Below are 8,621 nucleotides of genomic sequence, written 5' to 3'. Positions count from 1 at the left end.
GTCTCAGCCACAGCCTGCCACCAATGGTGTACCCCAAGGCTCGATCCTAGGCCCCACACTCTTCTGAATTTACATCAACAACATAGATCAGGCAGTAGGAAGCTCTCTCATCCATTTATATGCAGATGATACAGTTTTATACTCAGCTGGCCCCTCCCCGGATTTTGTGTTAAACGCTCTACAACAAAGCTTCTTAGTGTCCAACAAGTTTTTTGTGCCCTTAATTAACCTTGTTCTGAACACCTCCAAAACAAAGGTAATTTGGTTTGGTAAGAAGAATGCCCCTTTCCCCACAGGTGTGATTACTACCTCTGAGGGTTTAGAGCTTGAGGTAGTCACCTCATAAAAGTACTTGGGAGTATGACTAGATGGTACACTGTCCTTTTCTCAGCACATATCAACGCTGCAGGCTAAAGTTAAATCTAGACTTGGTTTCCTGTATCGTAATCGCTCGTCTTTCACCCCAGCTGCCAAACTAACCCTGATTCAGATGACCACCCTACCTATGCTAGATTACGGAGACGTAATTTATAGATTGGCAGGAAAGGGTGTTCTTGAGCGGCTAGATGTACTTTACCATTCGGTCATCAGATTTGCCATTAATGCTCCTTATAGGACACATCACTGCACTCTGTACTCCTCTGTAAACTGGTCATCTCTGTGTACCCATCGCAAGACCCACTGGTTGATGCTTGTATATAAAACCCTCTTAGGCCTCACTCCCCCCATCTGAGATATCTATTCTGCTAGTCACATTCTGGTAAAGGTCCCCAAAGCACACACATCCCTGGGTCGCTCGTGTTTTCAGTTCGCTGCAGCTAGCGACTGGAACGAGATGCAACAAATACTCAAACTGGACAGTTCTATCTCAATCTCCTCATTCAAAGACTCAATCATGGACACTCTTGCTGACAGTTGTGTCTGCTTTGCGTGATGTATTGTTGTCTCTACCTTCTTGCCCTTTGTGCTGTTGTCTGTGCCCAATAATGTTTGTACCCTGTTTTGTGCTGCTACCATGTTGTGCTGCTGCCATGTTGTGTTACTACCATGTTGTTGTCATGTTGTGTTGCTACCATGCTGTGCTGTCATGTGTTGCTGCCATGCAATGTTGTTGTCTTAGGTCTCTCTTTATGTAGTGTTGTGTTGTCTCTCTTGTTGTGATGTGTGTTTTGTCATATATTTTTTATTTGATTTATTTTTAATCCCAGCCCCGTCCCCACAGGAGGCCTTTTGCCTTTTGGTAGGCCGTCACTGTAAATAAGAACTTGTTCTCAACTGACTTGCCTAATTAAATAAAGGTTAAATAAATAAAATAAAAATATAAAAGTGGATTGTAATGATGGGCAGCCTGGCGCCCTCGAGTGCCAGAGAGCGGGACGAATCCGCTGAGGTGTGGGAGCCTGACGAGCCGGCTGAGGCATGACGTGGGATGGGAGCCCGAGGAGCCGGCTCAGGCGTTGATGTGGGATGGGAGCCTGCCGAGCCAACCGAGACAAGAAAACCTCTCGAGCCAGCTAAGGCTAGCTTTTTCAAACAGAAATGTGCATCCTGTAGCACAAACTCAAGAAAGTTCTGGGACACTGTAAAGTACATGGAGAATAAGAGCAGCTCCTCCCAGCTGCCCACTGCACTAAGGCTAGGAAACACTGTCACCACCGATAAATCCACTTTAATTGAGAATTTCAATAAGCATTTTTCTACGGCTGGCCATGCTTTCCACCTGAATACCCCTACCCCGATCAACAGCCTTCTACCCCCCACAGCAACTCGCCCAAGCCTCTCCCATTTCTCCTTCACCCATATCCAGATAGCTGATGTTCTGAAAGAGCTGCAAAATCTGGACCTATACAAATCAGCCGGGCTAGACAATCTGGACCCTCTCTTTCTAAAATGATTTGCCGAAATTGTTGCAACCCCTATTACTAGCCTGTTCAACCTCTCTTCCGTATCATCTGATATTCCCAAAGATTGGAAAGCTGCCATGGTCATCCCCCTCTTGAAAGGGTAAGACACTCTAGACGCAAACTGCTACAGACCTATATCTATCCTAACCTACCTTTCTAAGGTTAACCAAGTTAACAAACAGATTACAGACCATTTCGAATCCCACCGTACTTTCTCCGGAATGCTATCTGGTTTCAGAGCTGGTCATGGGTGAACCTCAGCTACGCTCAAGGTCCTACATGATATCATAACCGCCATCAATAAGAGACATTACTGTGGAGCCGTATTCATCGACCTGGCCAAAGCTTTCGACTCTGTCAATCACCGCGTTCTTATCGGCAGACTCAACAGCCTTGGTTTCTCAAATGATTGCCTCGCCTAGTTCACCAACTACTTCTCTGATAAAGTTCAGTGTGTCAAATCGGAGGGCCTGTTGTCCGGACCTCTGGCAGTCTCTATGGGGGTGCCACAGGGTTCAATTCTTGTGCCGGTTCTCTTCTCTGTATACATCAATGATGTCGCTCTTGCTGCTGGTGATACTCTGATCCACCTCTACGCAGACGACACCATTCTGTATACCTCTGGCCCTTCTTTGGACACTGTGTTAACTAACCTCCAGACGAGCTTCAATGCCATACAACTCTCCTTCCGTGGCCTCCAACTGCTCTTAAATGCAAGTAAAACTAAATGAATGCTCTTCAACCGATCGCTGCCCGCACCTGCCCGCCCGTACAGTATCACTACTCTGGACGGTTCTGACCTAGAATATGTGGACAACTACAAATACCTAGGTGTCTGGTTAGACTGTAAACTCTCCTTCCAGACTCACATTAAGCATCTCCAATCCAAAATCAAATCTAGAATCAGCTTCCTATTTCGCAACAAAGCATCCTACACTCATGCTGCAAAACATACCCTCGTAAAACTGACCATCCTACCGATTCTTGACTTCGGCGATGTCATTTACAAAATAGCCTCCAATACTCTACTAAACAAATTGGATGCAGTCTATCACAGTGCCGTCCGTTTTGTCACCAAAGTCAACCATATACTAGCCACCACTGCGACCTGTACGCTGTCGTTGGCTGGCCCTCGCTTCATGCTCGTCATCAAACCCACTGGCTCCAGGTCATCTACAAGTCTCTGCTAGGTAAAGCCCCACCTTATCTCAGCTCACTGGTCACCATAGCAGCACCCACCCGTAGCACGCGCTCCAGCAGGTATATCTCACTGGTCACCCCCAAAGCCAATTCTTCCTTTGGCCGCCTTTCCTTCCAGTTCTCTGCTGCCAATGACTGGAACGAACTACAAAAACCCTGAAGCTGGAGACTCATATCTCCTTCACTAGCTTTAAGCACCAGCTGTCAGAGCAGCTCACATATCACTGCACCTGTACATAGCCCATCTGTAAATAGCCCATCCAACTACCTCATCCCCATACTGTGTTTATTTATGTATCTTGCTCCCTTGCACCCCAGAATCTCTACTTGCACATTCATCTTCTGCACATCTACCATTCCAGTATTTAATTGCTATATTGTAATTACTTCGCCACCATGGCCTATTTATTGCCTTACCTCCCTTATCATACCTCATTTGCACATACTGTATATAGACTTTTTTCTATTGTATTATTGACTGTATGTTTGTTTATTCCATGTGTAACTCTGTGTTGTTGTGTGTCGAACTGCTTTGCTTTATCTTGTCCAGGTCACAGTTGCCTACCTGGTTAAATAAAGGTAAAAAAAAAAAATTAAAGGCTTGGAAGCCCAACGAGCCAGCTGAGGCACCCCTTGTTTCATCGGCAGCGGCACCCGGACCCGACGTCACCACCAAAACAAAAAAACACGAACTCCCTGATGCTTCAAATAGTGGCGTCAGCATTCTGTAAGGACAGAGGATGGAGATGAGAAGCAAGTACAGGGAGTGAACATTTAATGAAACAACGGACATATAACAAAATAAGAACAGTGTCTGGACAGGGGGAACAAAACGACATTACGAAAATAATGCTGACACAGGGAACCAACTGAGGAACAGACAGATATAGAGGGGCAATCAACAAAGTGAAGGAGTCCAAGTGAGTCCAATGAGCACTGATCCGTGTAATGATGGTGACAGGTATGCGTAATGATGGGCAGCCTGGCACCCTCGAGTGCCAGAGAGGGGAGCGGGAGTAGGCGTGACACCCAGGGGTCATCCACATTGTGTTCATCTTCACAGTCCCATTGTGTAGGGAGATGTAACAACCCTGGTGCGTATCTGGCGCTCCACTCTTTGTGACTGCATGCTTTACAGTGCTGCTGGCATTCAGATGAACAATGCAGTTTTCAGAATCCACCTGGTGTCGGTGCTGCTGAGCTGAAAGGTGTAGTTATCAGCACTGAATTGTCTCTGTCTGGATGTTTCAGGCAAGTTGTGGGAATTGTTTTAGTAATTTTGTGGGAAACACATGAGGTGTCTTGTTCATCCTGGAAATAGGTATTACCGTCTTCACATGCTGTGTTGCCATTTCAAAACACTCTGTTTCAGGACGTCTACCTCGTTGCTTGGCAACTAGTTCCAAGTGTAAAAAATATGACATCATGTAACCTCTTGAGAGATTGAAGTCCCTGTCAATAAGCTTAAAGGTAAAGCATAATCACAAACACATCTCCAAGAGAGGAATAATGGCGAGGCAAAAAGGTTGGCTCTACATATGGGTGTTAGGTCATTGGTCTTTGACCATGTTTAATGTGTTTAACATTGCACCTTCCAACCCGAAACCCATAACTACACACACACACACACACACACACACACACACACACACACACACACACACACACACACACACACACACACACACACACACACACACACACACACACACACACACACACACACACACACACACACACACACACACACACACACACACACACACACACACCCCTGTTGAGTTTAAGGACTGCACATGTAGTAATCTTTCAACTTCAGTAGAAAAGCTGTGTCCTTATGTTGTGACAAGATATGACAAAAAAGATGCTGGTGTGAAGTCGATGTTCTCAGTGTTATTAGCATTTTAATGGAAAAATAGGTTATAGCAGTAGATAGCATCTCACCTTTATCATGGAATAATCTTTCTCCTATACTGCTTACAGAAAAGACTAGAATAGGGTCTAGAGTGTGGTTTTTAGGGATTTGTATTTTTTCATTGGTAAGTAGTTATAGTCCACCTGCAGTACAGATGTAATAACTTTTGCTGAAAATACTTTTCAAATTAAACACACATACAGTATTCTACAGAACCAAGTGAATGAGTTAGAGAGTGAGTTAGAGAGTGAGTGAGTTAGAGAGTGAGTGACTTAGAGTGAGTGAATTAGAGAGTGACGGAGTGAGTTAGAGAGTGAGTGAGTGAGTGAGTGAGTGAGTGAGTGAGTGAGTGAGTGAGTGAGTGAGTGAGTGAGTGAGTGAGTTAAAGAGTGAGTGAGTTAGAGAGCGAGTGGGTGAGTTATTGAGTTAGAGAGTGTGTGAGTTAGAGGGGGAGTGAGTGAGTTAGTGAGTTAGAGAGTGAGTGAGATGAGTTAGAGAGTGAGTGAGTTAGTTAGTTAGAGATTGAGAGTGAGTGACTGAGTGAGTGCATTAGAAAGTGAGTTAAAGAGTGAGTTATATAATGAGTGTGTGAAATAGAAAGTGAGTGAGTGAGTTAGATAGTGAGTGAGTTAAAGAATGAATGAGTGAGTTAGTTAAAGAGTGAGTGAGTGCTGTAGAAAGAGTGAATGAGTGAGTTAGAGAGTGAGTGAATTAGAGTATGAGTGAATTACAGAGTGAGTGAGTTAGATAGTGAGTGATTTAAAAAAATGAAAGAGTGAGTTAATTAGAGAGTGAGTGAGTGAGTTAGAGAGTGAGTGAGTGAGTTAGAGAGTGAGTGAGTTAGAGAGCAAGTGAGTGAGTGAGTGAGTGACTTAGAGAGTGTGTGAGTTTGAGGGGGAGTGAGTGAGTTAGAGAGCAAGTGAGTGAGTGAGTGAGTGAGTGAGTGAGTGAGTGAGTGAGTGAGTGAGTGAGTGAGTGAGTTAGAGAGTAAATGAGTGCATTTGAAAGTGAGTTAAAGAGTGAGTGAGTGAGTTAGTTAGTTAGAGAGTGAGTGAGTGCTGTAGAGAGAGTGAGTGAGTTAGAGAGTGAGTTAAAGAGTGAGTGAGTGAGTGTGTTAGAGAGTGAGTGAGTGGGTGAGTTAGAGAGTGAGTGAGTTAGAGAGTGAGTGAGTGAGTGAGTGAGTGAGTGAGTGAGTGAGTGAGTGAGTGAGTGAGAGAGTGATATAGAGAATGAGTTAGAGAGTGAATTAGTGAGTGAGTGGGTGAGTTAAAGAGTAGGTGAGTGAGTGAGTGAATTAGATAGTGAGTGAGTGAGTTAGAGAGTGAGTAAGTTAGTTAGAGAGTGAGTGAGTTAGAGAGTGTGTGACTTAGTTAGAGAGTGAGTGGGTGAGTGAGTGTGTTAGAGTGTGTGAGTAAGTTAGCGAGTGAGTGAGTGATTTAGAACGTGAGTGAGTGAGTTAGAGAGTGAGTGAGTTAGAGAGTGTGTGAGTCAGTGAGTGAATGAGTTAGAGAGTGAGTGAAATAGAGAGTTGGAGAGTGAGTGAGTAAGCGAGCTAGCAAGCGAGTGAATGGCTAAGCGAGGGAGTGAGTGGGGACTGGCAGCAGTGATGAACAAGGCAACTGGCTGTGTGATGGCCCATTTAGCAACAGACCACAACCCTCTGCAGCTCTCACCACATAACCATGCTTTTTTGGACAACTGCCCCCTCAGCTCGAACAGTGCCAAAAATCTAATTTCAAAGATTATATGGATTGATAATGTTTTCTGAATGCTCTTAATAGCATGGTCCTCACAAGAACACTAATGTTACAGGACCACCTTTCCCCGTACCTGTGGTTGGAGTGATTGAGCCACAGTTTCCCCAGTTGTTTTTGGCAGCATGTTGAGCTTTTCACGAAGCACACCTCCCTCCTTCCCTCCCTCGCTCCCTCCCAGACTCTAACTGCAGCCCCTTATGTTTCCTTACTGCCAGTATCTCAGAGGAGCCACAACCCACTGTGGACAGAATCTGAGCCCATTTTAAGGAAATGGCTTTGATTTCCTTCCACCTTTCACACATCAAATAGGGAAGGGAAGGAGTACTGTAAACTTCTCTCTTCCAAGCTGCACAAATAAACCAGTATCCTAGTGAGACCACTGGACCACTGCCCATGATGTATGTGTGTGTGTGTGTGTGTGTGTGTGTGTGTGTGTGTGTGTGTGTGTGTGTGTGTGTGTGTGTGTGTGTGTGTGTGTGTGTGTGTGTGTGTGTGTGTGTGTGTGTGTGTGTGTGTGTGTGCATGTGTGTGTGTGTGTGTGTGTGTGCATACGCGTACGTGTGTGCTTGTGTGTGCATGGAGGAAAAGGTGAGCTCATTTTTACCTAACCGCCCTACAACAATGCTGAAATATGTCTAAGGTAAATAGTCTGTAATTAAACAAAATCACAACTCTACAGTGCTAGGGTAGAGAATATCTCAGTGTCCACTAACTCAATGTTGCTCAATAAACCTATTTTCATGGGGGCAGGACCTCAAATTCTGTGGTCCTTCTTGGCTGCTAAAGTCAAGTCAAGGGGCAGAACTTTGTAAAAAATACTCCATCTTCCAAACTTTGAGTGGTGATTTCATTCTGCGGAAAAGGAAATAAGCACAATTAGAAGGTGGGTTGTTTATGATTCATGTACAGTATGCGTCATGCTTTGATGCAATTTAAAGGGACGTTTCAGGGAAGTAACAGCAAGTAGGGACTGTGCATTGTGCTGGCTGGTAGTACCTTAGAGTACTGTCAAAAACTCCTCTATTATGTCACTACTGCATTGTTATTGGATGGACGGCATCGTTGGGAGTGCCTATTTTCAACAACTGAATTTAAATAAGAGTATATCACCGTACATTGATATCTTATTGTGATATCACCAGCCGTTTTTTATTTGCTAATGCCCCCAACGAAGAAAACCACCAATCAATATGTTACATTGGACAATACAGTTTTATTGTATTGTATCGTATTGCTGCACTACACATTTTGGTGCCCATGTCTATCAGACAGCCATAGAATGTACAAGGGCACTGAGAGGTATGGGCACGTTTAAAAACAGATTAGCAGCTGTCTCTCAATGCTGCCGGCCCCACCACTTTGACAATGCCACGCTGTCTCACTGCCAGCTACTGTGGTTATTGTGTGGAAACCACTGCATCTCCCCCAGAGGAATGCTGGGCTATTCTCTACACCAAGCTCTCTATTCAATGAGGACAGACATTATTAATGTTGTCATATGACCCTGTATGATTGCATACCATTACAAAAAGATAAACATCAGTATTATTGAATGTTGGAAACTCTGCATGCCCAGCCCACCTCACCCCTCTGCTGACCCCTTTCCCCTCCTCTCCCTGGGAGTGGGTGTCTGTCATCACTGGGGCTGACAGGCCCATGGAGCAGGTGGCTGTGGCGGTCAGAGAGATCACTGAGACCATGCAGGTACTCTGTCGGGTAGAGTGCATGTTAACTCCTAACCACCATCTGCTTAAATGTTAGATGAGGCTTTACTGGAGTCTTTTCCCTCCACTTTGTCCTCAACACAATCACTTACTGCTGTATATCCCTACCTGTATGATGTCT

This window comes from Salvelinus namaycush, chromosome 2, assembly GCF_016432855.1.
Source record: "Salvelinus namaycush isolate Seneca chromosome 2, SaNama_1.0, whole genome shotgun sequence".
Classification (NCBI taxonomy): Eukaryota; Metazoa; Chordata; class Actinopteri; order Salmoniformes; family Salmonidae; genus Salvelinus; species Salvelinus namaycush.
This window is presented reverse-complemented; position numbering follows the sequence as displayed.